Source organism: Bicyclus anynana, chromosome 17 (genome assembly GCF_947172395.1).
Source record: "Bicyclus anynana chromosome 17, ilBicAnyn1.1, whole genome shotgun sequence".
Lineage (NCBI taxonomy): Eukaryota > Metazoa > Arthropoda > Insecta > Lepidoptera > Nymphalidae > Bicyclus > Bicyclus anynana.
Genome location: NC_069099.1, coordinates 2,507,705 through 2,534,138, shown reverse-complemented (window position 1 = coordinate 2,534,138; position 26,434 = coordinate 2,507,705). Strand labels below are relative to the sequence as shown.

General features: G+C 35.5%; 1 protein-coding gene across 1 annotated transcript in view; it reads right to left on the bottom strand.

Annotated features, from left to right (window-relative positions):
- LOC112046827 (uncharacterized) overlaps positions 1–26,434 on the bottom strand; it is a 246,834-nt gene that overhangs the window by 161,272 nt on the left and 59,128 nt on the right. The gene's annotated exons all lie outside the window — the stretch shown is intronic.

Sequence of the window (26,434 nt, the reverse complement as noted above, 5' to 3'; positions counted from 1 at the left end):
TTGATTTAGTATAATCACACTGATATTATAAAGGCGAAAGTTTGTGTTTGTGTGTGTGTGTGTGTGTTACTGAAGCGTTTTGGCTGAAATTTGGAATGGTAATAGATTAAGATGTTTCATACCGGAAAAATCCATGGTTCTCGTGGGATTTACGAAAAACTGAATTCCACGCGGACGAAGTCGCGGGCATCTGCTAATATTAACATAAAACCAAAAACTATACACGATTATGTACTTTCACTCCCCCCTATCTGACCTGAAAATTACCGCTTTTTTATGATTTTTCTGATATTGCTATAATAGCTTATTGTATCTGTGAAAGTACATGAAAATCGGTGTAGTAGTTTTAAATTATCCCATTTTTAGGTTCATAGTAAATCACTATTAGAATTTCAATAAACAAAAAACTATGAACCTCCGCCTAGAGGAGATAGGAGGGATTGGGATAACCACTCCTCCTTCCACTTCCCCAGCTTCATCCTCCCACTTCCCCAGCTCCATCCTCCCACTTATCAAGTAATAGGTATTCAAAACCCGACCCTCACAGACTATTCATACTTCAACATTATAGTGTGACGACAATAAACAATACTTCGATACGACACTTCCTTTACTAGAACCACAATATCATCATGTACTTAAGGCCCTAACTCAATGGATATAACCGCTTACTCGTAGTAAGCAGCTTACGGACCGTTAGCGGCCGATAGCTGTGTAAAATGTACTCCTAAATTAGCTAAGTGGCTCTATCGGGCTTTAAGCCGCGACAAATGGCACCCAAGTGCCGGACACTGGATCTAACGCGACATTACTAGCACCGACGCTCCTGGCACACACGGTTTTCCAATCAATCAGATATCAGCTTATTTACACTTTTAAAATTATTAATAGCAATAAATAAATAAGTATCACTTAAGAACCATCTTACTAATATAAACGCGAAAGTTTGTATGGATGTTTGTTACTCTTTTACAGCGCAACTACTTAACCGATTTGGCTGAAATTTAATACGAAGATACATAATATCCTTGATCAACACATGGGCTACTTTTCATCCCGGAAAAATCCATGGTTCTCGCGGGATTTGTGAAAAACTGAATTCCACGCGGACGAAGTCACGGGCGTCCGCTAGTTAGTTAATAAAGTGGTCAATTTCATTTCAGAAATGATTAGCTTAGTACATAAGATATTAGGGCGGAAACTCGGAAACATCCTACTAAGTTACTTATCACAGACTTATGTTAGCTAGACACCGTCAACCGAAAGTAAGCGCACCCGAAAACTTAGTACCAAGCGCCTTTCTTCCAGGCTTTTAAATAGATTTCAACATCTCTTCTATCTATTTTTAAATTCGGTTTGACAAAATCTTCAACGTATGTTATCACTCCGAAACCTGAGCGGCCTTTTAATTAAGTTGCGGTATCGGTGGGGTTTTTACTCTACAATATAAAATTAAAAATTAAATCAACAATTCTTACTGAAGCGATTGGATTAAAGTGTTACCTATTTCACTGAATATGATATCAATGTCAATTCATTAATTTTCTAAATTTTAAATAATTTAGAAGTTTTAATTAATAAACATCGTCCACTGTGTGATATCCTTTTTTCAGAGTAGTAAAATAAATATTTTTGTTTAACTGTCTAAACGGTGTCTAGCTAAATATGAGTCTGTGTTCTTAACTTAACAAGTCATCGACTGGGAGTCGCACGATGCTTTGAATTATTATAGATCTATTATGTTAAGCCATTTATTGTATTCACTTGTGAAAGACGTTCACTATAAGATTTATCATTTCTATAAATGTTTTTTGTTCATAACATAGTATAATGGTACCAAGAAATATCAAGAGAACGAGAAATATAGAGTTTAATTTACTAGAATCCAAGATATCTTGTGTTTATTCAATTAAAAAAACAATATATATTTCTTATTGGCTGCTGATAGAATATATGATTGAATAATAAAAGTAAAACTACTATAAAATAAATACTATAAAATTTTATAAGATTCAGTTTTAAGTCCCTATGGTTTATTAAAAGGATATTTGCCATCATATATTTTCCCGTTCCTCTCCAATTAGTCGGAAAAATTGTGTTAGGAGTGTGTACGACAATAGTGCAGCGGGTGGGGATCGAATCCAGGACATCTTGGTCTATGTCCGGCCTCTTTATAGTGGAGCTATTGAGTCTAATATAACGTATTTGAGGTTAGTTTGTGTATTTGACCGGTGTGAAACCGTGAAAAATTTAATAAAATTTTTCCGTGAATTAAATTTGAAATTAGAAAAATAAATAGTAGCCTATAATATATTATGTTAATCCAGGGTAAATATATATATCTCTGTTCCACATTTCAGCTATTTAACCTAAAGCTAGTAACAAACATTCATATCATCTTTACCATAGATTTAAGAGTAGGTACAGAATGAATGATCATAACCACCAGTTTTTCGCAAATCTCGGGAAATCATTATTTTTTCAGAACAAAGAGTAGCCCATGTTTATATCCAGGGTATTATCTATCTGCATTTTAAATTTCAGTCAAATCGGTTCAGTAATAAACATCCATACAAAACTTTTGCGTTTGTAATTTAATTTAATTTAATAAAATTAATAGGATTGATGGAAATAACTCCTACTCGTACCAGGTCCAGTGGTTATTTTTGACTTTTTATAATATAAGATCCTGGGTTTTGGACCTGGGTTGGACCTGACCTATTAGGTATATACTGCTCTTTTCATTGTGTTAAGAAAATTTTCACTACAAATTTTCAGTCCAGAGTTGAAAACTTGGTAGTATTACACCCTCGTGCCTGGGAGAAATTAAAAAAGAATAATGAATTTAGCATAATCAATAACCCGCATTGGAGCGGCGTGGTGGATGTAAGCTCCATACCTCCTATAAGGGGGAGGCCTAACCCTGAGGTGTGCCGTTAAAATAAGCTGATAATGATGACGTAACCGAACGGAGAGCCTCTTAATTACGAAGCAACGCACACAAGTGCAATGGGGATTCCGTTATAGAAATACGTACAAGCTGACACCGCGCGGTTTCACCCGCGTGGTTCTCGTTCCCGTAGGAGTACGGAGATAATATATAGCCTATAGCCTACCTCAATAAATGGTATATCTAACACTGAATAAATTTTTCAAATCGGACCAGTAGTTCCTGAGATTAGCGCGGTCAATCTAACAAACAAACTCTTCAGCTTTATATATTAGTATAGATTTAAACTAATGAATTTTCTTCAGTATTACCCAAAAGCTTTCACATGTCAACTCGTCAAACTAAATAATGTTCTCGGAACCACTCGAGTTATGTCACCTTCCAGCTCTTAGCAATAAGGAACTGCTCATGTAATGTCAGTCGCTGTCGTAGACAGAGAACTCAATAGACAACTGATTGGTGTACCGTGTAAAGTAAAAAAAAAAATAACCGACTTATTTATAAAGATTTTCTCAATATTGATATACTTTGATGATGAACGGAACTTTTGCATTCTAATTATTTTAATTTATACTTAATTCAGATTCATCACGTCATTCACATCAAATTGTGGCTATAATTTCGTGCTCAATATACATTTATTCTTTTTTGGACCATCGTTGGTGTGCTCGTGACATGACACCAAATATTGAATCGATTTGGCTCTATTTTACAGAATCCAAGCATAAATTGTTATATTTTGTGGGAATGCGATTGATGCTTTCTATGTGTCTATATTTTTATCTGTCTACGGTCGTTTCCTTGAAGATTAACACTTCAGTCATCGGACGATGACAAATGGCCAGCGAGCGATTCTGCGAATAGTCGATTATGTAATCGATGATACTAATGTTCTACATAAATGAGTATACTGAATGATATAGTATTCCCCAAACTTCAAGTACGCTCTGAACATGAGACGAATGGCTGCGCTGAGCACGAGAATATCCCATCTGGGTTGTAATACATAGCTGCGTAAATCGGTTTGTGAGAAAGTCAGAGCTGACTAGAAGGACTAGAAGTATAGCGCATATTCTACTACAGAAACGTTGACCAGTGTGACATAAGTCTAATTCACAGGAACAGAACAGAAACACAGAAAGGAGAACGCCAGTCCCAGAACTCCATTTTCATATCATCATTATCAACCTATAATTGGCTAACTGCTGAGCTCGAGTCTCCTCTCAGAATGAGAAGGGTTAGGCCAATAGTCCACCACGCTGGCCCAAAGCGGATTGGCAGACTTCACACACGTAGAGAATTAAGGGAATTCCCTGGTATGCCGGTTTCTTTACGATGTTTTCCTTCACCGTTAGAGACACGTGATATTTAATTTCTTAAAATGCACACAACTGAAAAGTTGGAGGTGCGTGCCGGACCGGATTCGAACCCATATCTTCCGGAATCGGAGGCAGAGGTCATATCCACTGGGCTATCACGGCTCTCCATTAGCTCTCCGTTGGCACTGCATTTTGATATAAAATTACCTTGTATCTATTGTTAAACTTCGGGATAATAATCTGTCAATAAAAGTAACTAAATCAAGTCATTAATTACATTGTTTCAAGAGACGTGCATTAATTTTTTAACTTTTTTTGTTATATTAATATAGGAGAGATGCTCTATTGCAGGTTGGTCGGTCTTAGCGTGATTATGTTCGACTCTGTACCGAACGACACATTATAGTATTTTATTCTAAAATACTATAATGATTAGAATAGGCCATACCAGTCTAACCTAGAGTGTGCTTATTTTTACTAGAAAAAAATTTGTTTGAACTACCCTAAAGTGGTTTATCCTATAGGGCTCAGAACAGATTAGTTTAGACTAGGCTATACTAGTTAATCCTATCATGTATAGGAAGAACTAGTTCGGCCAAGGCAAAACTAGTTTGTCCTGAAATCGGGTTTAACCGATAACATAGATATGATTCTAATTCTTTGATAAAAAAGATTTTATCATTAAATCTAATAAAAACTTGAAATATCATGATAACAAGAACCTACAATTACCTTAGTATATAAACTAACCTAAAATGGAAATAAAAGTGTCTTCCCGTCACATTACCACCTTAATCACTTCATAAACTCCTTGACTACACCATTAGTATGGGACTATAAACGATAAATCTTCATTATTTTTCATTCTTTGCGCCATCTGCCTTAGAATGGTGTTATTTAGTGCACAATAGTCGCACAGAGTATGCGCTGTGCTAAAATAAACACCAACAAATAAGATTTCGTTCATTTACTAAACGCGATACGAGCACGTTACGACTCACGATACGACGACTTCTAGTACGCTTAACTAATCGGCTTTTCATAAAAAATAGCTACTAGAGAAAAAGTAGCCGAATCACTAGAAAACACAGTCATGAGCGATCTGCTAGTAAAAGTCCTGTCAAACATGGTCCAGCCTTTTCAGAAATTAGCCTTTACCCTAAAAGTTTTTGACATAAGTGCCTACCAAGTGGCTTCTTATGTGCAATAAATGGAAAGCTGTTAACTTAAAATCATAAACAAAGACTTACATTATATTAATTTGTTTTTGATATTTATCTAATAATAGTAATTATTTATATTCAAACTGAACGTAAAATGTTCTCATAAGGTTTTCTATTTCAAGAAGCTGGTTTGATTAGATCGTCAGCGAATATACCTCTTGACCAAAAAATTGTTGCTTAGCAATCGCTAATAGACAGTCAATAATACAAACCTTAAAAACATACGCCTGTTTTACACCTTACTTTAACGATCAAAGCCTGTCTTCCGAATAAAAATGTTCTTTAATATTTAACAAGTGGTTACGCCAGCGTTCAAATCCTCATATTATACCTTACCTGTTTCTAAACCATTAAACCTGAAGTCCCTAACCTTACCTTAAAATAAGGCACAAATATACTGGCCACACCATATTGTGGCTAGCAACACTGCGTGGACGCTATGCCCGCGCAGTCAGTACGAAACCTACCGCGGTGATGATATAAGCCGTTAAGTACTATCGAGTATGCCACGTGTGAACGCGAAGTGCATCTCGGGGTGGTGATGCTATAAGCCATCCGTTCAGTGTGAACATTATATAAAAGTGTGAATGTGTGCCTAAACTGTACTTTCCATTTGTCTCGGGGTTTCTTAATTGCTGTATTCCCCGAGCAATTCATATATATGGTGACGTCTCATAAACCAGTGGTTGGCCGGTCATCTTCTCGAAGTCGGCGGGAAACGCGAGTGGATATCAAAGGTATGTGCCTTATTGTTCCCGTCTGGTTCCTGTCCGAGTCCTGCCATACCACATCTTAAATCCCAATTTACAGTCCACTTTCGAACCATACGTTGGCGTCATCAACAAGAACAAAATATAATTTTCTTGAGCTCAACTTCTCACTACATCAAAAATTGTTGTATCATATAGTAAAATTAAAATCTATATATTAAATAACAAGCTTTCCAATCCTATTTATGAAACAAACTGTAATATCACAGCACATCACAAGTAACGCGATGCTGCGATGATCCACGAGCTATGCAACCGAATCCGCACATCAAATGCTAATAATGCAGTAAACGCGCCCAATAAATTGCACCAAATCACCAGCAGACAAGTGCGCTAGTCCGTACGGAAATAAACTGCACCGAAATAGATCAACTCGAGCGTAGCGCCTTGCACTTGCAGCTCAACTAATTACTGCTGTCGGAACTATTCCAACTTGTTGAGATTTTGGAAGAGCGTTTGAAAAACTGGAAATCTATACTACAGTCTTTCTTGTGAGTACTGTTTACCAACAAACAAATTAAAATTGAGGGTATAAATCACTAGTCATTTCACACCTAATAATAATTATAATTAACTTGTTCTTAAATTAATGAAAATTAATTTGATTAATAAGTTTAAGACAATAGGATATAGACAATAAGGTTAAGGTTAGGATAGGACAATAAAGTTTAAGACAATAAGGTTTAAAAAAAATTATATAAAATTTTATGAACAAACCATACATATTTTAAAACAAATAGGTTATGAAATAACATGTCTTTTCTACCTTCATTTCTAATTTATTTGTTGGTATACAGTACTTATTAAGAAAGGCCTATTTTTTGTGTTTTAGGTCCTGTTTCACCATCTACTGATAAGTCTTGTATAGTCTTAATGTAATTTTTGTCACTTTATTACTTTCTTTTAAGTGACAAAGACATAACTTGTAATTAAACTACCTAACAATTATTATCAGAAGACGGTGAATCCTGACCATAGGCTGTTTTTGATTATTCCTATTACTAAGAACCAAAAATCTTTATGAAATCTTAGATAAGGTCTGTTTTTTTTTGTACAATTTGTAAATATTCGACTAGCATGTACAAAACTGTTGTTGCCATACAACATAGGTTGCAGTCAGATCACTAACTATACCTAAACAAAATAGTTGCAAGCTTTGTCGATATTATTTACATTATGATGTAATTTATAGACAAACATCTTCTATAAACAAAAAGTAATAAAAACAAAAGCCGTGACGTATAAGGGACTCCTTTTTTACAGCACGGAATCCTAAAAACATATGCACTGAAACCTCGTCTTTTTTGGAAGACGTTTAATATGTAGAGTCATTTGTCCACAACAATAGCGATCACATTGCATTTCAGATGCCGATGTCGCAATATGCAACAATAAAGTTGAACAAAATCAGATAATCAAAGCCAATAAAGCTACACGTGGGGGCAGAGAAAGCGATAAAGCAAAGACCTCGTCGCATTGGCACATTCACAAAACGACAGAAAACGATGTAATTAAGTCGAACAATAAAGGGTTAATCGGCAGGCGAACATGGAATAATTGAAGAGGCGGATCGTCTTTTGTTTTATAGTCTGATTAAAAAGTGCTCATGAAAACGGCGCGGCGCCTTCTTTACAACCGATTTAAAGACTATCAACCTGATGGTTTGCATTTTTTTGTTTAAGTAGGTCAAGCTTTTACATAAAACCTGGTTAAGTGTGTTGTGTAATTCTGTACTTCCTGAGAACCAGTTAATTATCTGGATAGGTTATAAGCCGTCGTCGAATTACTTATAAGTTACTAAAGTATAACAGTTCTAAATGTTCTTTCGTATTTTCAGGCGACGAATAAACAGAGAAAAGGTTAGGTCAATTCAACGCGTATATTTTTTTGTTCATTTATGAATACGCATAACATTTTATTGAATGGTTCGATTTTGATAAATCTTTTTTAATGGTAAGTGTATACTTTAATGTTGGTCCATATGGATTTGAAAAAAAATCAAACTCCGTAAAAGGGTAGGAAAACACATAACTTTTTACAGAGTAGTCCGATTTCGATAATTATTTTTTATTATTTAATATATAATTTTAATAATATTTACTTGTTACCTTTATTTTTGTAATATACTGATTTATTAATTTATAATAGGAAATAAATATTGCAACTTAATGTTTGCAATATCATTATGTTTCATATTATACTAAAACTTATAATTTTGTTCTTACTTCGTCGATAGCATTATCACACAAATTCTAATTAGATAATTTTACTTTACGTTTTATGTTTTAATACGTATAATATGTTGCTTTAATAAACCTCGCCCACGGCAGGTAAAGAAGAAGCTTTGTGCCACTCCAACGCTAAAGTTTACAGGGATTATTGTTTGTAATCTAAAGGTTCATCCACATTAAAAGATTTTCTTATAAAGTCCACTTACTATAGTCAGAAAATGATTGCCTGTATTAACTATCGGTATAGTGTGAAACAGCCTTAACACTAGATCCCTAGGGTTTAAGGATTGTAATTCATGTACATTATATGACAGAGCTTAATGCCTTTTGTTACGAGGAATAATTTAGTCAAGTCTGGATTTTCCTGCTAAGCCGCAATTTATAAAACTTTAACATTATTTATTTGTTATTTTCCAATACTAATCCCTGTTTATTGTGAACTTTCGCTTGTTAGAACATATTTATGGTGACGGTAAATTTAATAGAACAACTTATTTATTTTCATTGATTATGTTACAATACTATTATTATCATTGTCCTTTATGTGAGTGAAAAATATGCAAATGCGTATTACAATATCAATGGAACGATTGCTTTATTTAATACTTATTTAAAATGTTTAGTCATCATCATCATCATCACATTGCAGCCGATAGACGTCCACTGCAGGGCATAAGCCTTTTGTAGGGACTTCCAAACATCACGATACTGAGCCACCTGCACCTGTGATGGACCTGCCAATGCATAGCTTTAAGCAATGTGTTAAAAAACATTTACTTAGTCGAGGGTACTACAACATTGATGAGTTCCTTAATGATAAAGATGCTTGGAGGCCGTTGGATCATCTTCCACCTTCACACAGAAAGTAAAACTATAAGAAATGTAAACAGTAATTGTTATCAATTGTAAATTATAATACTGTATGACTTTTTCAAAAGAGCAACTGTTGAGTTTCTTGCCGGAATCTTCTCAGCAGAACCTGCCTTCCGAACCGGTGGTAGAATCTTTACACAACTGACGTGTCAAAAGTGCTTGTAAACTGAGCCTACTTGAAATAAATGATTTTTGATTTGATTTGATTTGCATCCAGCGAATCCCTGCGACTCGCTTGATGTCATCAGTCCACCTCGTGGGGAGTCGACCGACACTGCGCTTTCTAGTGCGGAGTTGCCATTCCAGTACCTTAGGATCCCAACGTCCATCGGCTCTTGAACTATCTAACCCGCATGCTACCACTTTAGCTTCGCGACTCGTTGAGCTATGTCGGTGACTTTGGTTCTTCTTCGGATTCTAACAATACTCGTAAATTAAGCACATAATTGAAATAAATATACTGTTTGTAAAACGCATTGTGATCGAATCAAAGAAATCACAAATGAAATTAAAAATTAAAAATTAATATCGACATAAATTATATGTTTAAACCGACATCAAAGCGTGAAAATCAATCTTGCATAAAATAAACCTATCCAATTATACAACGTGTCAAATTGTAGATAACTTAATGATTCAATTTAGCATGGTCTTGGACCACACACAGATGGCGTCCGCCCGCGCACGTCTATACGAAGCAAGCGTGGGCCGAGGGTACTACCTCGCGGCACTCCACTGCAGACTGCAGTAGCGGCGCCTTTTATGACTCACGTACTATAAACCTACTGTACACAATACCCAGACACATTAAAACGTGACTGAGAAAAATCTTGGAGTCTATTCTTAAAGTTAAAAGAGCTATAAAAGTTAACTGTCTCAAGCCTCGGTTCTAATTATCATGACTCGCAACCCTTCATTACCATATAAGTTAACCTGTTAATTTGCAAAGCTTTTTACAATTCATGGTTCAAAGAACATGCGTTTTATCTTTCTAAAATTAAATGTTAACCTAATATTACTTTCTCACAAAATGTGTCTGTAAAGAATTTCTTTCTCTACTTTTTCATCCCTTAGCAAAAGTAGTACTTTGGTTAAAAATATTTATAACTACTTTACAATTATCATTTTATTTTAACGCTACACTACAGGGCCGGACTTCCCTGTCTATAGAAGAGGAGATATGAAACTTAGGCATACCTCACTGGTCCAATGCGAGTTCGGGGATATTATTAAATTATTATTACTATCAGAAGTTCAGGATTACGACCAGAATTGATGGCTCTCCGAGACACGGAGGTGTTTCCCAATCCGACCTGAAATTTTCACCAAAAATTTCTTAGAAGAAAGAAAGCTCCAGATCTTAAAACTCGACCCAGGTATCGAACCTTGTGATCCAATAACACAGACTAACCAATGGACCATCACTACTAATACAAACTCATTTTAAAATAGTCACTCAGCTAAGATAACAAACTCTTTATCAAGCATCGAATAAAGAAAGAAATATACAACACCTAATGACTTGTAAGTAGTCGATGTTTTTCACCACTAACACGTTTACGTCTAGTTTTTATTGTTTTTATATGACCGATCTTATCAAACGCCTGCGATAAAACAACGAGATGATTCGTGTTGTAAATTTAATAGTGTGACATCATTTACTTTGTGTGACACTAAAGTTCGTAAGTGTTGTCCACAAACAAGGGGCCATTAGGTTTTATGTGTTTTGATATTTTATAGTGCGATTTCATGTTTTATAGATTGGACTGAATACAATTCGTATTTGTCGTAACTTCTTTTAGTCTGAGAGACGGTGTAATATTTTAAATGAAAAAGAAGTAATTAGTAAAAGTGTCATTTCAAATATAAGATTTAAGAATAACTTTTATTTATTATGAAAAAAACAGTAGGTTTACTTTTTTATCTATGGTGATGGATGTACAATACATAAATATAATAGAATCTAAAAACGCTTTTTACTAGCAGCCCTAAAGGGAATATAATGATTTGCATAGGATAAATGTTTCATTCGTCTGTCTGTCTTATAGCCTGTAATTACTCTTCATCTGTGGTACCACAGTATCAAGATTCATCTTGATACTGTGGTACCAAGATGAATCTGTAATCTCTGGCAGTTGTAAAAAAAACTTCTAATTCAATCAAAAGAAAGAAGAAAGAGTTGTGGAATTTAAAAAGAAGCTTGGTTTTATAATTCAATCATCGTCATCATCCTCATCATCATTACCATCATCATCATCATCATCATCATCATCATCATCATCATTATCAACCCATATTCAGCTCACTGCTGAGCTCGAGTCTCCTCTCAGAATAAGAGGTATACAATTGAATAGTAACCAAAAACTGCAAATTTTTATACAACAAAAATCTTAGCCAAAATAAGCTGGCTGTCTCTTACACTGTATGTCACTGATCAAACCGCAACTATCGCGGGTGTTCGTAAACCTAAGTAACGTTTCTGAAACAATTTAAAAATGCTGAATTTACTGCCCCCGCCGGTTTACTACTGCGGCTAAAAGGATGCATAAATTAAATTTATTCAAGAGCGAAAGATCTAGCTGCACCGTAAACTTGATATCTTATTCCGATTCATAAATAGATGATCTCCTCCTAGTTGTTGAGATGAAACGTTTTGGATTTTCTAATGCTTTGTTTATAGTTTCACCGCATTATGACAAAGTGATTTGACTCGAGGTGGTTATTTTTATACTAGTAAGGAAGCCCATGTTACTAATCGTGTGCCTACTTAAATTTAGTATAGTATACAAAATTCTCATGTTTCGGTGTTTGTTACTATACTCCTCGGGAAACGGTTGGAACTTTTTTTTATGATTCTGTGTGCAATTCTGTGTGCATTTGTAGGTCTGAGAATTGGTCAACATCTATTTTTTATGCTGCTAGATGAGAAAAGTTATAATGGGTCTCAAGAGGCTGCAATCGTATTTGACAGTAAGCAATGATGTAGCCTATAATGGAACGCGCTTCCATGGTCCACCCTAAAAATCTATAAATAATATAATATTATATTAATATTTGTAAGGCAAAACAACGTTTGCCGGGTCAGCTACTGCACAGGAAATCTAGAAAAAATCGAGTTTTTGGATTGCGTTTTTCTCCTAAACTATGAGTTTTACATTAAAGTTTGTTTCTCATCTACAATGTCATTGAGGTACTATCGTACGACTTTAAATACATATTTGATACAGAGTAGATTAATGTATTTACTCAACTCAAACCTAACCCTATGCCCGCCACTAGGTATCCTTTGTATGCCCCATTCAATATCTATTGAATTAAACTTATTTAATACAAATGTCCCACCAACGCATCTCTGTTTTAGGTTTTAGGTTCAAGTCAGTATTTAACCGAATTGATGTCATCATTAAACGCTATCTAACCGGCAGTAAACTCCCCGATACAATAGCCCTAGCCGAGTGGGCATTCAAATGGCTGAACATACTCGTATCAAAGCTTCGGCCGAACTAAACATGGGGTCAATCGAATTACTAAGTGCAACTTCCTTATATGATATCTTGTAACTTCTGTTTACTGTAGGCTAGCAGATGCCATGTGGTTTCACCCGCTGTAGTTCCTGTTCCTGTAGGAATACGGGGATTAAATATAGCCTATACTACTCAGGGATAGTGTAGCTTCCCAACAGTGAAAGAATTTTTCAAATCGGTTCAGTAGTTTCGGACTGATGATGATGATTATGATATGTATGGCAGCCGTGTCATGACAAAACACTGTATCTTAAAAACACTAGGCTAGTTCTTAGGCTAGTTGACACTTTTTTTAATGTTCTTAAATAATTTACTATCGTTACTACTGGATTGAAAAAAAAATCATATTTTTTCGAGATGTGATTACATGAAAATTTTAGTTTTTAAATATGTTTGTGACAATACGAGCTAAAACTCCTGTCATCGCCATGACGGTTTGTATTCTAACTATTTCATGACGTCACTATAGTAAATCCCTTACAAACGGAGCGTTTGACGAATAATTTTGGTTTACAATTAGTTTGACGTCTAGTGACGTCACAAAAAGGTCGACAGCGTTTTTGACTTTTAGAAAATAAGAAATCCTTAACCTTTATTAATTGATATCGATTTATTTCGGACCCTCATTCCATGTACCTACTATACGAAATTAATATGGATTATAGTAAATTTGATATGAGTCAACTGCTTATACTGCTGATTAACTGGTGATATTGCTGAGAAATCGCATTTCTATGTTTATAGTCCTCTACTATCTTTTAAAAACACTCTTAATGCATTTCTCAGAATGTTTTTGAGTTTCGAATGACTTGTCTGCAGATACAGTATCTGAAGATACAGTGTACTGCCATGGCCCCACAGTGGGGAGCTACGTACATAAACAGTCGCACGCGCACAATTTCCAATGCCGCGCGTGTCTCATTCACAGAAGTCTTGTTATATTACGATTCATTTCGCCACATCGCTCTCTTATCGGATTTACTCAAAACGGAACTGAATTCTTTGCTGATTTTATTATCAGACTATTAGCCTACGCCTCGTCATTCCCGTTTCCGTGAGAATATAGGAATAAAATATAGTATATTTTTTTCATATACTGCATTTTATTTTATTATCATTCGGGAAACTTCGCGACATCTTTTCGTCCGAAATTCCTCAGTGCCTGAAGACAAAAGTCTTCAAACTGCGTGTTAAAAGTGATGACCTATGGTTCCGAGACTTGGTCGCTAACTATGGGCCTCATAAGAAGGCTCAGAGTCACACAGCGGGCGATGGAACGAGCTATGTTAGGAGTATCTCTGCGTGATCGAATCAAAAATGAGGAGATCCGCAGAATAACCAAAGTCACCGGCATAGCTCAACGAGTTGCAAAACTAAAGGGTACCTATAGGTAAGGTAAGAATAGTTCGAAGAGCCGATGGACCTTGGGGTCCCAAAGTGCTGGAATGACGACCCCGCACTACAAAGCGCAGTATTGGTCGACCCCCGCACCAGGTGGACTGACGACATCAAGCGAGTCGCAGGGATTCGCTAGATGCAGGCAGCTCAAGATCGTGATGTTAGGATGTCCCTACAAAAGGCCTGTGTCCTGCAGTGAACGTCGATCGGCTGATATAATGATGATGATGATAAAATAATATTTTCATATCTTTTTTTCCTAAATATCCCCATTCCCCTAAACATTTTAACAGTCAGAGAAGGCTGTTATGGAGTGGATACGACAATAGCCCAGCGAGAGAGATCGAATCATGACTTCTCGGTGATGAGGCTGGCGCCTTTAAGTAGTAGAAGTAAAGAAATAAGAAGAGAAAATGCGATTAGTCCGGGCATTGGTGTTTCCCATATTTATGGTGCTGAGACGTGGACTCTGAGAGAAAGCGAGAAACAAAAGATAGACGTTACTGACTTTCTTTGTCATATTACAAGAAAAGATGACACGTCCATAGAGAGACTTGTGGTGCAAGGAAAGGTGGAGGGTACAAGAGCACGTGACAGGTCACCAATGCGCTGGACTGATCAAGTAAAAACCGCTCTCCATGGATCGCTCCACGAATGTTCTAGGAGAGCCACACTACGGGAGGAATGGCGACGGATAGTGAGGTTTGCCACCGCGCCCAAATGATGACCACGACCGCTCTGTCAAGAGTGTAACGACGAAGAAGAAGAAGAAGAATTGAGCGTAGTAGTAGAGGAAACAGCTCTTCGATAAAAAACTCACTCACAAGCACCGTACAGTCGTGTTAACAGTAAAGTGATCAGTTTATCGCTCAATCCACCGTCGTGTCCGCGGGCTATCGTCGGACACTCGTAAATGCTTTTTATTTCTTTTTACGCGCTTTTTATCATGAGTTATGCTGACTCGGCTTTATGGATCTAACGCCATTTCCTTGATTTTTCGAAACGCAAGCTTATAGAAAAATCTTAGTATAATTTTATTTAATGCACAAAATACTTAAATCGCAATTAATAAATCCATCAAACCATCAAATTGACGGCTCCCGTGGCGCAGTGGTATGCGCGCTGGATTTACAAGACGGAGGTCCTGGGTTCGATCCACGGCTGGGCCGATTGAGGTTTTCTTAATTGGTCCAGGTCTGGTCTGGCCAAGCGATTTAGCGTTCCGGTGCGATATCGTATAGAAACTGAAAGAAGTGTGGATTTCATCCTACTCTTAACAAGTTAGCCCGCTTCCATCTTAGATTGCATCATCACTTACCATCATGGGATTGTAGTCAAGGGCTAACTTGTAGAGAATAAAAAAAAATCAAATCAGGCTTTGTAGCAGCGTGGTGGGCCTACGCTCCATATCCTCTCTCCTATAAGGAGGAAGGCCTGGCCTTGTTGGCTAATAAAATAGGCTGATAATGAGTTTAAAGCAGAGGGTATGGGTAGGATGGTAAAAAATACCTACTTACTAATATAAATACTTTTCGCATACCTACCAAATATACGAAAATAGTAGATTGTTATACAAGGGGCTAAAAAGACGCATTATATACGAGGTATTTTTAGGGCCCGAGACGTAAGGCGAGGACCGCCTAAATAGAAACCGAGTTTATAATGGGCTTAGCCCCACGTGTTACACTCTGCTTTGATTTCGATTGCGAGAAAATTAAATAGTTTAGTACAATATTCAATGATATTTTTTAATTGAAAATTAAATGTACCAAGTCTACAATTTTGGATATTAAGGGAGATGCTTTTAGCCGATAACATAATTTCCGACTACTGTGAAGATGAATAATGAGTATGTGAGGTAAACGTGGGAGATAATAGTTTAAAAAACTCCTTTCGTAAGTGAATCCATTCGTTGTTGTTTTCTCCACTTTACCTAGGTAGATATTTAAGTAAATGCGTCTCGACTTTGATGGTAACAGATTGAAAATTTCATCCATCTCCAAATAAGATCAACATTCTCACTAGATGAAGGCAACAATAACAATTAATGTTGAAAAATATGTAAGTTACGGTCACAAATTTACAATGAATTTCTTAAAAAAATCAAGTGCGTATTATTCACGCCAATTGTTTTTTAAATTCTCTCTTTTTAATTTTATTTTTCTTTCACATGAGAAAAAGGCAAAGGTACAACCGTACAGGATGTCCCATGTCTTCAAATCTCGTTCTATTCGCAACCCAATAAAAATTAAATAAAAAAATGAACGCATTCCACAGACAAGAACGCTGCATTTCATTCCAATTTAAAGTTTTTTATTTAATTTTCAAAACAATCAGGGCCTATAATGATTCTATTTCCCAATAAAACCTCCTCCGTTTTATAGTAGGCTAGTGCTTGGCTAGTACCTACTCGTAACAGACAAGAATTAAATAAAAACAAAATTACTTTAGCCCCTAGAGGCTGAAATAGTTGTTTAACCCCGCTGCGGAGTGATAATATGACAGTGTTTTTGAGCAAGAGTAGTGAAAAAGCTATTTATTGTCTGTGTAGTTATTTAAAAGCAATGAATAACTCCTGTACGTGCTTTTCGACACCGACCATTCTCGTAATTATGTAGACAGGTACTATATTTTAGCAAATATAGTAGATTTTATGTTTTAACTACCGCCAAACATAAAATGTACGGGCAAAGCCGTGTGCTTCCGCTAGTATCATATATTTACCGAAAAATCAAGTACAACCATTAATTACCATTTGACAAAAACCAATTAATTTCCGTGGGGAGTTTTTTCCGCGTTAAACAAAAACAACAGATCGGGAGAGCGGACATCTTTACGACTCGTCCGACTGATTTATGGCACTCGGGAAATGTCCATTTTTAGGGTTCCTCGCGCAAATAACGTTGAAAATATTCAAAATGCATGACGGTACTTACACCTTTTTTATAAGTAATAAAACACTTTATTGCTTTTTAATTTATTTTAGGGTTCCGTACATCAAATGGAAAAAATCGGAACTCTTATACAGCAACCGTCAAACTGAGGCATTAGCCGCGTGACCGTAAATAAACCATATTCATAGCAGCACATGCTTTTTTTGTTGTTTGTGTTATTATAGATGCCTGATCGTAAGTGATGATGCAGCCTATTAGTCTATAGAAAATTAGTTGAAGAGACCCATGATGACCGTGGCGGGGTCAACGGAAGCTGGCAAGGCATTTCACATCAGTAGCGAGCTTTATAATCCATCGCCATTCTTCTTCTAACACTTCGTGGATCTTTTTTTGCTCCTCATCATTATCCACCCATATTCGGCTCACTATTGAGCGCGAGTCTACTTACAGAATGAGAGGACCTTACGGCCTCTACCACGCTGGCCCAATGCCGATCGGCAGACTTCACACACGTAAGAATTAAGAAAATTCTCAGGTTTCCTCACGATGTTTTTTCTTCACCGATTGAAACAAGTAATATTTAGTTTCCTAAAATACATGAGGAGCATGCCTTACACCGGATTATAATCGAATCGAAGGTAGAGGTCAAATCTACTGGGCTATCACGTCTCAATGAATTTATGTCTCTCTGTAGAAAGAAAATCTCCCTGTCAATAAAATAATCCCAGTCCCTGGTTTAATAAAATAAAAATTAAACATGTATTATGTATTATGTTTCTGTGATTTAAGTAAATATACGGAACATCTCAGAGCATTAATGTGAACATGCTTGACTTCACTTTAATCCGGCAGCCTCTGTTAACGTATGTTAGTATTTTATGGCACTTAAATAACGCTTTGACGTTAATGTGGGAAAACAGAAAATAAGTACTTTAAGTCCTTAAAAAACTGTATAAAAGTGAACTTTATTATGCAGAAAATTTGTTTTTTACGGACAATAATATGATAGGAAAAACAAAGAAGAGCATTAGCTGCTCTTTGCCTTTAAGAGGACAGTGTTTGTCTATAATAGAGTCTCAAAAATCATAGCGTTAGTCCTGTTATTATTGTTTTTTTTTAATTCAATGACAAGATAGCCCTTGATCGCGCTTTCACCCGATGGAAGCGGGCTAACTTAGATAAGGTACAAGTTTTTTTTTTATTCTTAGCCCTTGACTACAATCTCACCTGATGGTGTAATCAGTGATGATGTAATCTAAGATGGAAGCGTGCTAACTTATTTGGAGAAGTAAAAAACCAAACCCCTTTCGGTTTCTGCGCACGCAGCATTGTATCACATTTCCTTACAAAATGTGGGAAACGTGATTTTCTACAGGCATGTTTACTTACTTACCTTGAAGAGTGCAACCTCTTTGTTCCATAAATTAGTCAAAAATTACAAACCTTTAAAAAAGCTCATGAATAAGCTACAATATAATAAGCGACTACAAACTATTATCATCGAAGTGAATACCAATCGACTTAACACCAAACTAACATTATGACACAACCGGCTTAACTTCTTAAAAGATTATCAACATTCAAATCTGGTACAATTACAAAAAAGCTAATAACAATAAAATTTAAACTGCTTTTAAACTATTGAATAGTCGTTTAAATGGACACGGTAGTAAAATCAAAAACCAGTAATCCCGGAAAAGTATAAAACTTATTCGATATTTTCCACATTTATATAAATTTACGATTATACCCGTAGTAGAGCCGTGATAGCCCAGTGGATATGACCTCTGCCTCCGATTCCGGAGGGTGTGGGTTCGAATCTGATCCGGAGCATGCACCTCCAACTTTTCAGTTGTAGCTATAGGCACCTGTATGCTATTCTGCAAAAATCTGCCTCTTTTACAGCTTTTCATTTTATAAGTATTTTTATAAGACTTGTTTATAAAATAAATTAAAATTACAGCCTCAGAGCTGTCGGCACTTTATTCCTGGACTATAATATTAACTCCTATCTCATTAAATACACATTTATTAATATTTTAGCTAGTATATTAAGATTTAATCGACAGAAAATATAAAAAAAAACAACTAATAATCGTAAAATGTAAAGCTCTATTAAGTTATTAACTACTCGTTTATGTGAAGATCGTAAAATAAAACCAATAAAGCAGAAAGCATAAAATCGTTGGATACATATAAAATACCTCATTCAAAGTCATTTCGTAGCAATAGAATATTGACAATCCGTTGTGTTTATTATTATCTGTGCAATTTGTTTTGTTTTATTGTTTTATGTCAAGTAATAAATAAGATTACATGTATTTAAATAGTTTGGAAGGAAAAAAAAGTTACATAAGAATTAATTTCCATTGACATAGTATCTCGTGTCTCGGAGGAAGTGAGAGACCTACATCAAAGAGAATTTCACCTTATCTTTAATTTAGGAAATTTAAAATCCTAAACTGATCTGACCTGGGAGTCGAACCCAGGATTTTTGTTGAACATCACATCACCAACTAACAACGCGCGGTAATGTTTCAAAAGAGAAAAGCCTATAAAACCTAGACTTTTTAATGCCGTTTTGGCGGCACTCAAGGCCATTAGCGCAGGCAGGTGAGATAAAAAACCCGACACAACCCGAGGTGCATCTACTCCTCAACTTGAAGTAGCGAAGTTTTTCTGACCTTGTAGCAAGAATTTGATAATTAAAACCTTCTCTTCCCGTGGGCATCTATGATAAAAACCTCATGTAAAAAATAAGTTCTAAATCCACCTCGCCACAAAAAGAACAGGAGATACCTCTCGGACAATGATACAACATCAATAAATAAGTCCTAAAATCGTTTATAAAAAGTACGTTTTGCTGCCCTAGTGCAGCTTTACGACAGTCTGCAATAATTTCAGGGGCCCTATCTATCACTTTCAAATAAAATGGCGTCGCTGCAAACATATCTCATAGTGTCGGATTTTACGACAATTTTACGAGTCCGATAAACCCTCCTCGGCAAACCCCGCACACAACACTGGCCAAGTCATTGAACTGACACATTTCGGTGTAATTATAAACTATATTTTTATGGCTGATTAATTGTTGTTAATTGGATAAGCTTTTACGTAATGCAATCGTATTAGATTACGGATATTCGTTATGCAAGCTTCTTATCAAAAGTACATTAAAACTATGTTTTTTTTCTAAGGGATAATCTAGGTTCGAGTACCCTAAATCTAGGTTGGTGCTTCTTTGTCCATAATAAGCCTAGTATTTTTGTCTTGTATACAGTACACTAATCATGCGTCAACAAAAACTGACCCCGGCAACCCACGTCTTAGCTTTTCTTATTACAAACGATGTGAAACTTGGTTCTATATTGCATTGCATGAAATGGTCCAGGAACAAAAAAGACAGTCATTACATTGTCATTGCTACTCCAATCGAACTTGAGAAAGTAGTTCTAATTTAGCTTTCAAGATTACATACTAATTACAAGGCAAATGGAATTAAAGCTTGCAATAATAAATAATAACAGTGCAATTATAAAGATTCCGCAGTAGCAACAACTGCATTGTGTGCTCCGACCCTTATCGTAAAACACGAATGATAAACGCATGTCATAATACATTAGGCAGGAAATTATACTAACCCGTTACTTGTTCACCTTTATGGGTTTAGCAATCATATTAGCTCTACCATTTTAGGTTCATTCATAATTATTGTAAGCCCACACCGGCTTAACGGCTATGTTATCGGGAATGTCTATTAGTGTATGCAAATATCTGTTCGCTTCTGTGTTACTGTATCTTTAGGTTACCTACAGTCAGAACTTTTACTTACGGTACAAGTATGAAACTTCGATATATTTCTGACAAAAGAAAATCAAAGTACTTCTATTTCATTAAATTTATTTATTTTGAATAAATATATGCCAAATCTTTTAAACATGAACAATATTCCCTAAGGGACCGTAGTCTTTAAAATAGTCGTAAAAACTGTATTAGAAGTGGTTACGTATATGACGTCTCGGCGTTGAATCTTACCCTTTGATAAATGGGGAAGTTATTATGACTGTTTGATACTTATTTCCAGGTTACTCGCTTTTCCGACTGTAAGGATTTTTACAGAGATTGATTGCATTCTTAACATGAAGATCATACAAATACAATACAAGTGTTCATGTTAAATTTATCTTGAGAATTAAAACTAATTGAGATTTATGTTACTAAAGCGACATTATTGCAAAATTCCTCTGAAATATCAGTTTTTAAAATTATCGCCTCAGTTCATCCTGTATTTAGAGTGATATACATAATTTCATACGAAACAGCAATAAAATTACCCAATCGTTCACAAAATTTGATTCATGCTCAAAAAAAGAAAATTCAAAAAACTGTCCGAAATAAATCATTCAAATTAAATATTCAAAATTTCAACTTCAAAAGAAAGTAAAGATTACGCGGAAAAATGGAGAGAACAAAACCAAAATGTTTGACCAACCACTTTGAGGGTTCATTCACACGCCTTACGGCTACGCGAGTTAACTATTGGGCCCCGATTTATGATTACCACGTACCTTCCCGATCACGACGTGTGAGACCGCCTTGAGATCCAAGACCACATTCAAATGGATGTAAACAATGCAAAAATGTAACCAATATCAAAGGGCAAGAGACTGAATTAGATTGAGAAGACAAAGATACTAAAGCACCAAGCGATGATAAATAAGACGGGAACGATCAATTTGCATAAGTAAATGTAGTCAATAACGATCCGGGAGATAAAGTCGAACTTCCTTCGAGTGGGCTTCTCACCCGAAATCCTGATATCTCAATCGTTATCGATTATTAAGTGGAATTTATGGATGTGCTAAGATCTTGTTGTTTGTTAAACATTCCAACTGTTATTAAAGGCTTTTTGGTTTGAATTTAAATGTTTAAATACATCTTTGGGGCTTATCTTTGGACTGGTGTACGATCAAATAGTTAATAATTTGTAACTGAACAATAAACAAGGTTATTTCTTCAACATAAGGACCTGGTACCAATCTAACATTGTTTGCGAATATTGTATATTACCTTTTTAATGCAAGATTTACTAAGAGCATTGAAAAAGAAATAATTATTATTAAGTGTAGAAATTGCTAAGTTAGATTTAGTATCTTCTTTTCCTATGGACTTCTTTCGATACATCGAGCTCTTATAGAAGTCGGTTTTTAGCCAGTCTAAGTTCTGTCATCTATGTTCTGAGGTTTAGACGTTATTTTGAAATGCAAAGAAGTGCAGGTTTCATGTACAGAAGATTTCACTTCATTAATCATCTCACAGACAGAAGCAGCTATCTTAAACGAATTGATTTCACCTGAGATCAGATTACACCGCGGCTGTCGCATTGCTGTCAGGTGCCACCTACCGACACGCTCATTTACTGCCCATAAATATCGTATTTCCTGGACTGTTGAGTTGTTGGCTTGAGTAGTAATTTTATTGTATTTATAGACAGTCTACTGTCCGCAGTTATATTTTCTTAATTGACTTAGATCTAGTCTGGTGGCTGGCATCGGCCGTGGTTTGGCTCCGGAAAAGTACTGCCAAGCTATTTAGCGTTCTGGTATGATGCTGCGTGGAAATCGTCTGAGTTATGGGTACAATAAACGTGTACCTCTTTTATGTAAGCTTGGTTGACGATGCAGTCTAAGATGAATTTTACTGTAATATCAAGTGAGATTGCAGGCAAGGGTTAACTTAACATTAGGTGAACAATCTGTCTGTCATCTGTCGCGAAGTTCACGCACTTCTCCCTCTCTCTAAATATTAAATATTAATTATGATACTTAAGCTTTGTTGAGTTATAATAAAATAATCTATATAGCATATAGTCGAATAATACCTAAAGATCGAACGGAAAATAAACTAATTCTTACGAAAAGATCATCTAGTTCGGAATTAACGAACAGCTGATGATATCCAAAATTCTTGCATAATTAGTTGTTGTTTATGAGTTTCATCTAAGTTATTACTATTACAGGTTGTAAATCTCGCGATAGCATCATGTTAAAAGTTTTATTTGACTCATTTGTATTAATGACTACTATATTTCCCAACGGCGTGTCTCGTGTTTTATTTGTTGTCCCCTAATTATGTAACGTTAAGGTTTTATCACGATTTTTTGGAAATAAAATTAAAACGGTAGCAAATTACGTTATTTGATAGCTTTGATTTATGATTTATGATTTCAAATAAACAGTGTGTATAATTACTACACTATCTTTTAGTCTATAGTTTCCTTTTGTTTATTGTTTAAATTTATCTATTTCATGAAATTGGATAAAGTTAAGTATGAAGCGCTTGCTTAACTTTGCATTAAAACTCTCGTGTCTCCATTACGTAATGCTCTCGTGGTTTTATGATCCTTATTACAAACCGTATCATTAGTCATTTCATGAGGCTTTTATATAAAGTCAGTCTTATCAGTTAACAAACGAAAAAAACTTTTGGATCCCTTAGCAAATCCTTAAAATTTCTGAAGTGTGCCGGAATTGTCATAAACACCAGTTTGTTTTGAAAATCCAGTATCCACGAGTCGCACAATAACTATAATTTGCCAACAGACAGACAAAATTCAAATAAACATCTGAATTTGTGTCTGTCTGTCGGCATCACGCAAAATCCATTGAAAATAAGAATAATAGTTATCAGAAGTAGGCCGCTCCACATTTAACTTACTCGTAGGTCACATGTTAACGCATTTTATAGGTATTTATGTAACCGCCACCGTTAAATGTTAAGCCAGGGAATGCTTCTTTGACCAGACCCTCTTTTATCTTGTCGCGTCTCACCGTTCGATCTAATCCCAGTATTACATAATCATTTGAAACTTATAGAGAAATAACGCAAAATATCACGAACGGTGTTCCAAATGTTCTTACGAGTTTAAGAATTAAAATTCTTCGGTGGTTAAGTGGGAGAGAGGCGTAGTTCTGAGGTTTCTCGTACTGAAAATTATGGGACATGTGCACATTTTATTAATACGGTGACCATAGTTCGGTCACCTTACCCGGACAATCCGGTTTAAATTTGAATTTTCTTGTTATTTTAACTACTAAACGGATCATGAAATTATTTATGATGATAAATGAAATTGTGTAAGCACCTTGCCAGAGGTACAAAATTACTGAATTACAGAAAGAACATGGGGAATTTCATCTACAGAAGAAATGCCTCAGATATGTACGTCTGTGTATAATTTTTTTGTAGATTTTTTGTGACTGTTTTATTTATTTAAATGAAACAGTCACAAAATGAAACATAGTCCAGTAATAGATTGTTGCACAAAATGTGCATCAATCTATTACTGGACTGGGATAATACAGGGACTAGCCATTCCCGAAACCTATAGCCATTATGTCTGAGATAAGGAGCATTTTTCTTAAAATATTGACTTTGCATACTATAATAGTTTTCATGCTCGCTATGTTCTTTGTACCTATATGTGTAGAGCTAAATTACTATTTATCTACATCGCATTGTTTCTTATAGAAATTTACTCGTATAAAAATATAAACTAACTATTACAATAATATTTTTAAAATATGATTGAAATAGTGTTCTACCGTATTATCATCTCGATGCAATATTTAGATTTTAAACGACCACAATTATTTTTTATGGATACCCACGCTGAAAAAATCTGGCATCAAATATGGCTGTAAAGCTTTTTGAAAAAGACTTTTTTTTAAATAATAAGTGTATTTTTAACTATAATTAACTCTCCTCAGGCTATCTCATCAATAGATTGTCACTCTATTAAACTCCAAAAGCATTCCTGAGGGATTCGTTAAGTTTACGAGAATTCTGAGCTCTGTCTGAAAGCGCATTACTGAAATTCAACTATTGTGCGTGTCAAAATCTGTACCTACTGAAATATTATATCTGACACGTGGAACTATTGAAATAGAGTTCAGAATCAAGTGGCATGTAGTTTTGTGTGTGTAAAAGTAATTTTGTTTTTGTCTCGGAGAATTGTGTCAAAGGATCACCATTCTATGAGTGTTTTGGTGTATTTCTGTCCCCATGGTGGTGACGGGCGTTAATGACATGATGGGGGAATTTTCGTATACACAAGTTCGTCTTATGGTAGCCGTACATTTGGATTCCTTTGTTTGTAGGCGTTTGATTACGTTTTAAGCGTATTTTAAAAATAGCGACATATGTCCGCCCATTTTTACGGTGATTTGTGGTTACTGCACATCGTGAAGAGATACGATATATGTATGAATGTAGATTTTTATATACTCAAAAACATTTTATTTAAATAAACTTTTGTATGTTTAATTGAACATAATACTCCTACATAAATTATATAAAACAATCAATATTTTCTGTACTAATGAAAACCTAGACCTAATTACGATACTATTACTACTACAGTTCGTTTCGTTCGTTCATTTCACTCTTGAAATTTTTCACGAATTACGATAATAGTACGTATTAAGAACGTCATACAGGTGACTGTCATCTCACCCATGCTATCTGAAAAACACTTTATAGACCTCTCAAAAAGCAATCCGTCAAAAGCTTTAATGATAACGTCCAGGACCTAACGAGATACAGGATCTACGAGGTACAGTGGAAAACCACATCTAAATTCCCAATTCCAAGCTGAGAAGTTTTACTGATTTCTTTGAAGAAAAAAGCAATATTTCGTTACTCTGACCCACTCGAACTTTTGTCATTGCGATCCGTAGCACTAACCATTGGACTAAAGAGGCAATTTCTGAAGGTATACCTAAGATGATTATACATAATATTGCAACATAATAACATTTTTCATCACAACCAGTAAATAAAGCTATACATAATGGAGTACCTAACACCGATGTGAGGATAATAACATGTCTTGTTATGATTATCTCTATAATCGATTCGTATCGATCGCCCAGGCGGCGCCGGCGCCGAGGAAAAATTATTTATTTAAATCATTTTAAAATTAAATAACTTGTAATGCTTGCAATGGTTATTATGATATTAATATGGATTATGTAGGCGTATTTGCGTTACAGTATACGGATCGTTGTGGCGTAGATGTCCAGAATAGGTACGTATAATATGATAAAACAAAAATTCTTTTGTAGGTTTGGATGTACGTTTTTTTAACAAGCTTTCACTTGAGATGCCGTGAATTGTGAGGAGGTTCCTCACTCTGGAGTCTCTGACCATCGTCAGTTTGTGTTTCACCACGCATCAAAGTCATGACTGTTG